This window comes from Ammospiza caudacuta, chromosome 13, assembly GCF_027887145.1.
Source record: "Ammospiza caudacuta isolate bAmmCau1 chromosome 13, bAmmCau1.pri, whole genome shotgun sequence".
NCBI lineage: Eukaryota > Metazoa > Chordata > Aves > Passeriformes > Passerellidae > Ammospiza > Ammospiza caudacuta.
Genome location: NC_080605.1, coordinates 9053581 through 9060496, shown reverse-complemented (window position 1 = coordinate 9060496; position 6916 = coordinate 9053581).

The window sequence follows — 6916 nt, the reverse complement described above, 5'->3', positions numbered from 1 at the left end:
CCTGTCTGCAGGATCCCCGTGGTAACAAATGCACTGAGCAATGCTTCTCCTTATCCCCACTGGGCCAGCCAGCACAGAGTTTGCTCCATAATTATGAAAAAGGATGTGTGTTTCACTGTGCAGATGTTCAAATGATGTACTTGCTTTCTTCCATTTAGAGAGAAAGAAACTTTTTAGCAGTATCACAGTGAGCACAGGCACAGCTTGCAAAGGATTTCTGTTTAATATCTTATTGAATGTTGTTACCATGTCACCCAAAAATACTTTGGAAGATGATATCTTTCTGCAGCTGACAAGCTATAAATTTTCTCTCAGGCAGCTCTGCAAATGTGTGATCTTCCCAAGAGCTTTTCATTTTAAGCAAATGTGCAAAATAATCAAAAGAAGTATGGATTTATTTATAACTACCTAAGAGATTTTACATTCAATTTTGGGCTTACTTTGGTGTAAATGCCTAATTTTAAATGATCAAGTCTAATAATTTTACAAAAGCTTTTCACTTTGGCCAGGGAGCTGTCCTCTCCATAGAACTGAGAGAAAAAACCCACCCTCAAAATCCAAACCAAAAAGCAGTAACAGGAATTAAAAACCCAACATTTAGTAGGGAAGACATTATTGATGGTTAGTGTCACCATTCTAATTAGGATGGTGAACCTTTTCTTGTCATATGACATTTTTTTAATCATTCTGTTGCAAACCAGACTGTTTTAATTATTTTTTCCCTTTTTCTTACAACACTGTTAAAACAGCCCTGTTGAATAAAAAGAAGCCTGTGCCTCAAAATCTTTCATGTGCAGCACCAGCAATCCATGGGGAGGCTGGAAACAGAGGTGCCACAGTGGTAAATGATATGACAGTAGGCAGGAAAAAAGATGTGTGCAGTATGAATTAGGCATTTATATCAAAGAACATTATAACGCCTCAAGCTTCCTCTGTACTCAGGTGTGAAAAACAGAATGTTATCTCTTGTAATTTTCCCCCTTCTCTGGTAAATCAGAAGTGTCAGGGATAATGCATGTAATCAGATTTCTTTGAGGCTGACAGCTTCCTCAGTGCTTCACCCACACTGATTTTATAATCCTCATTACACTCTGTGGTGTCTGCTTGAACTATCTCCCAGTAAAATTAACAGGAATGTTGAATGACAAAGGATACCTGGCAATAAATATCCTTACATTGCACTGTTCCCAAATCACCTCATGTAAAGTGTTATATTTATAACACTTATAAATTATAATTTGCTGGTGTATTTCTGGTGATAAGTCTTCATTGACATTGATAATGTTTTTAAAACCTATTTTAAACAGAAATGGGAATGGGAATAAAGTTGACCCTTACTGCACTGTATAATCTTGCTGCATTTGCACCTTGGTGACCATGAGAACTCTGCTGAAAAATTACTAACAAGAGGAAAATTCAGAACTCTCCAGTCACCCATCAATGAAAGCTGAAAGCAAACCTTTCTTCTTTGTCCAGGCTTCCCATGGTAGTGCTCCCATTCTTACTGATTCATGCAGAAAATGAAAACCAGGAGACTTTTTGTTCCTGTCTGTATGGACAGAGGAAGAAAAGAGGGAAAAAGAGTGGAAGCATGACCATTTTCTTTGGAGGTGTTCTGAAAATGCTCCTTTTCTGGCAAATGTTTGTGCCTGTGCTCAGTCACGGGCCTGAGTGCAGTCAATGAGTAAAGGCAGAACAGGAGAACAATGAAACATTTATGTGCACTGAGGGAGCTGGAACCAGCAGGAGCTGGTAGACGTGGCAGGATCTCAGCAAGGTGTTAATCATGTGCCTTGGGAGACTCCTTGCAAGTACAGAAATGGGGATTAGTGCCTGTTTTCTCATCAGCAAACTTGAAGAGAAGCCATTGGCCTCTGTCAGAGGCATTTCACAAAAGCAAAAATGGGATTTGCAAGCAAGGAAAGTGATGCCACTTTCTTTTTCTCTAACATGTTCATTGCATATTTCATAAATAGGCTTATGACAAAGACATACCTAAATCCTATACAGGTCTCTCATTTTAGGAAGGCTCAAAATGTTGGTTTTTGCCTGAGCAATGAGCAACAGTATAATGAAACAACCTTTATGAATTTAGAGAAAAAGTACCTTTAATGTGCTTGGTATGGGACTATACCTCAGCAAATTAACTTATTTATGCCAGCTACAGGTGTTTCCATACACTATTTGTTGTTTGCTTCTGTATTAAACTAAAGATATGTTGAGTCTGGTGGAGGACTTTTTAAAATATAATGTTTAGCTTTAGCTGGCACCTGATTATTTGCATATAGAGATCATCTGTCAAAGTAATTTACATCTGGTAATAGTCCCAGATTTAAAACAAAACAACAAAAAATATCCACCAAAAAAACAACCTGTTTAATGGATGACATTACTTTCTATTGTTTCTAATTACATATGACTAGCCACTATTGTTGTTCTTCATGTCATGGTGCAATACTAATTTCTTCCATCCAGCCATAACCTCCTAAGAAGCTTACCAAAAGAAAATCCTCAAAAAGCCCTTGTTCAGTCTTACAGACATGGAAATTTCAAAAGTGGAAAAGTTATTATATATGTTTTTCATTATTTTAAAATAAATTTTTTATCCCATAGTTGGCTTAATGAATTGGCCTGTAGTTATGAACCAATTTCTACATAGGATCATGTGACCACAATTTCTCCAATGCTATTTAATGCTTTATAATTACACATCTCATTTTTCACTCAGAAGAATTTAAATGAAGCCTGCATATTTACATAGTACGACCTGCATGATTCAGGAGATTTTAATTGGTTTTAAAGGCTTTTAAATTTAATTATTTGGAATGTAAAATAGGTCAGGACTGATTGGAATTTTATTTTTTCTAATGACTAGTTATAGATTTTTGCAAAATAACTTGATGGTCCTCAGCCTCTCCTTGGATTCATACTGATCCTCAGGAGGGCTGGCTCTTTGTGTGGCTGAGAGTGTACTCCTGCTGCCTTGAAAATCAGAGCTTGTTTAAAAACATTATTTAGATTAATTATACAGGCACTCAGTCACTTGCTTCCCTCCTAAAACTGGAAGGTAATAATTGCCTAGAAATGAGCTGATCACAGATATTTCTGTGGAGCTCGATGACCTCAGCTGGTACATCAGGACCATCAAATCCAACAGTCTAACATAACATGAGCTTCCAAATGAAACATTTAAGATACTAAGAGTGGGATTCGATTTGCCTTCTGAAACTTTAGGTCTTCTCATAGTTTCGTTTGTTCCCTTATTTTAGGGGAATCCAAATTTGAGGGAATTGCTTGCATACTGCAAATATTAGAGGCAGCCTTACAGGAAAAAATCCCCAAGACTTCTGTCACATGAGTATTTACCAATAAAATTAATGCATGCCCAAGGCTGTGCAGGTCAAGAGTGGGATATCACTACCTTCTTACAAACTAGGTATTCAATGTATACAAAATTGCTTTTTTGTAGAGTTCTTCTTAGCTCAGAATTTTATTGCTATGCAAAATGTGCAGTTCAAGGACACATATGAAACAGCTATTGATGTCTCTCTGTAAAAATAAGTTTCTTTTTTAATTAGCTGCTTTAAGTAGTCATACCATTCTTTCACTTTCTTGCTGCCAGAAGGTCCTTAAATAAAGTGTTTGGGAATACTGATGTTTAGCAGGCAGGGCAGTGAAGAAAATAAATTAACACTCCCAAACTCATCCCACTGCAGAATGAAGAGATCAGTAGAGATCTTAGATGTCCTTTTGTAATATGTGTAATCACTAATTTTTAATTAGTGTACTGTTGCCTTTGGGTACTTCAATTTGGCAAGCCTCAAAAATAAGTGTGTTTTGTTGGACACTCTGTACTCGGTTGTCTTAATGGCCCAATATTCTCAATTTGATATATAATAAAAAAATACTTAGGATAGGACACTGGGTAAAAATGAATTCATTACTTTTAGAGACTTTGATAAGCTGTCAGTAGAAAATCACTTAAGCATGTGTATATTTCCTTGCTTCAGTGTTGTTACAGACAGGCTTAGAAATGAGTTTATGTTTGGGTGCTTTGTTCAGGGTGGAGGCATTTAGCTCCCAGAACTGTGTTACTCTGACTGATCAGAAACAGTCTTTCTGCCTAAGAAATCAAATCCAGACAAGCATTTGAGTAGCCAGTTTATCCTCTGATAATCATGTTTCATCTCAAGAGAAAGATGCTATGTGTTGCTCTTACTTTCTTCATTTGTGAAGCAAAAATGGGTTTTAAAGAAACATAAAGTAATCACCAATGACTTTTCACATAAAAATTCATATATCCTATAATAATTTGTGAACTTAGTAAAATGCTACAGTAACTCATATTAGCAGTGTGAACAAGTTTATCCCTTTTACTCAATGGATGTGAAGTAACAGGGCTTTTCAGAATGAGGACACTATCCAAAGTTTAAAGGAGAGAAAGTGTATTTTATTATATAAAATGAAATTAAGAATTACAGACATTATTGTCAAATAAGAAGACACAGTAAGGCCATTCAACTATGGGACAGCATACCCCTAGAACTTCAAGGACAGTGGTATTATACACTTCCACACTGACAGCAGCTACATTTCTAGTAAATAATGCACACAAAAGTAATGTCAATAAATTAGTAAAATTTGATGTTAAAACTACTGACTTCAGTTTGAAATTATTGTACTAACAGAAATTATTATATTAACTGCTAATTTAATGGCTTCCCCATAGAGTCAGCCTTTATTACTCAGCATTTAGAAGGGCTTCAGATGGAGTGTCCAGTTGCCAGAACTATGGTCAAAAATAATGAAGGAAGCAGCTACAGAGTATGCAGAGAGCAAAACCAAGAATGATCAGAGGCCTTGCAGTGGTCATCTACAGATGGAAAGGAATTGATGTAATGTACTGGAGAGGAAAGTATTCAAAAACAGGAAAGTGAAAAAAAAGCTTCAGTGTTCACTGAAGTGTTTCAAGAATGAGCTGAAATTATAATGGGAGATTTAGATTATATATCACAGGGAGAACCAAGTAATGGTAAGGACAGGCAAACATCAGAAGAGGTTTAAACATTTCTGCTGTGGGAGGACTTTTATGAGCTGCTTAAACAAACACCTGGTAGGAACAACAAAGGCATGGCTGATCCTACCTGGCAGCAGCAGCACGGAGTGGATGATGCATCTTTGAGCCCTCATTTCCTACAGTGATGAAGGCTGTGCCACCTCGCCATGGGGTCTGTTCCAGCCTTCCCTCACTACTCACTCTGACCCTGTGGGCAACGACGGCCCAGTTCCAGGGAGGAATGAGTCCCAAACACTCTGAAGTTCCTGTAGCTTCCTCGCTAAATGTGGAGGGAAAGCTGAGCTAAGTGGTGGTGCTGCTGCTGCCTCTGGTGTGCTGGAAGGGCTGGCAGTGAGGGCTGGGTGAGGGAGCAGTGCTGGGACACAGCAGCTGCCTTGGCTGTCCCTCTGAGGCACCTGCAGCCACAGGCACCTGAGCCCCGGTGCCACCTGGGTTAGGGCAGGGGGGCAAGCTGGTAGCACTGCAGGAACATGGGAATGAATTGGGCAAGAAAAGAGAAGAAAATCCCATTAGAAACGGGGTTAATTACTTTCACTGCTCAAGAAACGAGTTTCGCTCAGGGAAAAGCAAGTGTTTGTTTGGATGCTATTGTTTCATAGTGACCAACCAGCAACGCATCGATCTGGTACAGGACTTGTCTTTTTTTAGCAAAAGTGTGTGTTTCCAGGATCGGAGTGTTAACCACAGAGATACTTTGTACAAACCACACAGATTACCGGAACTGATAAGCATTGTGGTTGTCATCTCTAAAAATACCAATTGCTACTATAATAGCTGCTTTTTACCTTGCTCTCTGTAGGATGGTACCTTTTTTAGAAGCTTCCACTGGTGAATAGACCTCCATATGTTTAAAAATACATCAAATGATTAGCCCTACTCTGTACTGAAATTGAAGGTGGGGAAAAAAACTTTGATATTGAAAATATGTTGCTTCAGGATTGTATCCTTTCTATTCAGGACAAAAATAATATTTTACTTCATCATATCTCTTTAAGTATTCAATAAGTCAGCCCAACTATGAGTTGGCAGTCATTGCCATGTGTATCACCCCTCATGAATACTTAAAGCAAAAGGCTTAATAACCACTGCATAGCTACAAGGTGTGCAGGGAGAAATTATGTGCAAAGAAGTTAAACTCTTGTAGTTGGCCATCCTTTGACAATAAAAAATTGATATTATCTATACTTGTGAGGATTCTTAAAGAGTGCATCTGGTACGTACTGCACTGCATCGCTACAGTGATGTATTTCTGAGAATCTGCCTTAAAATTAATCACAAAATTATCTGAATAGGAGCAGACTTGGCAGATTCAACACGGGAATGTTATACAAAAAGAAGTGCTTTACTGGTCATCAAAAGGAATGAGGATGATAGTGAGAACCATCTGGATAATCAATTAAACTGGCCAAGAAAATGCTTCAGTCATTCAGAAAATGGAAATAAGACAGCAAATACATATTTTTAAATATTTTACTGAAAATAAAACAAACAGTGTCTCTCCTCTGGCAAACCTCTGAATAGCTTCAGTAAATGAGCATGGTCCTAATCCAACAAAGCATATGCAAGCACAATGGTAACTACATTTATTTCATCCACCTTACGTGTTGAAAGTTACATTTGTATTTAGGGCACTGCTGCATGGGGACCTAACCTGAATTATGCAGTCTTTGAACAGAGACTGAAGGAGGGGTTTGTTTTTAGCAGTGCATTAAAAGCACCAGAATGCCCCCGTGCCGGACGTTCCCGGCCTCTCTGCGAGAGGCCCCTCTGCGGGCTCTTTCATTTTCTACCACACAATCCCGAGCCCTTGTGACAGTCCCCGCGTGGTCCCGGCGACGC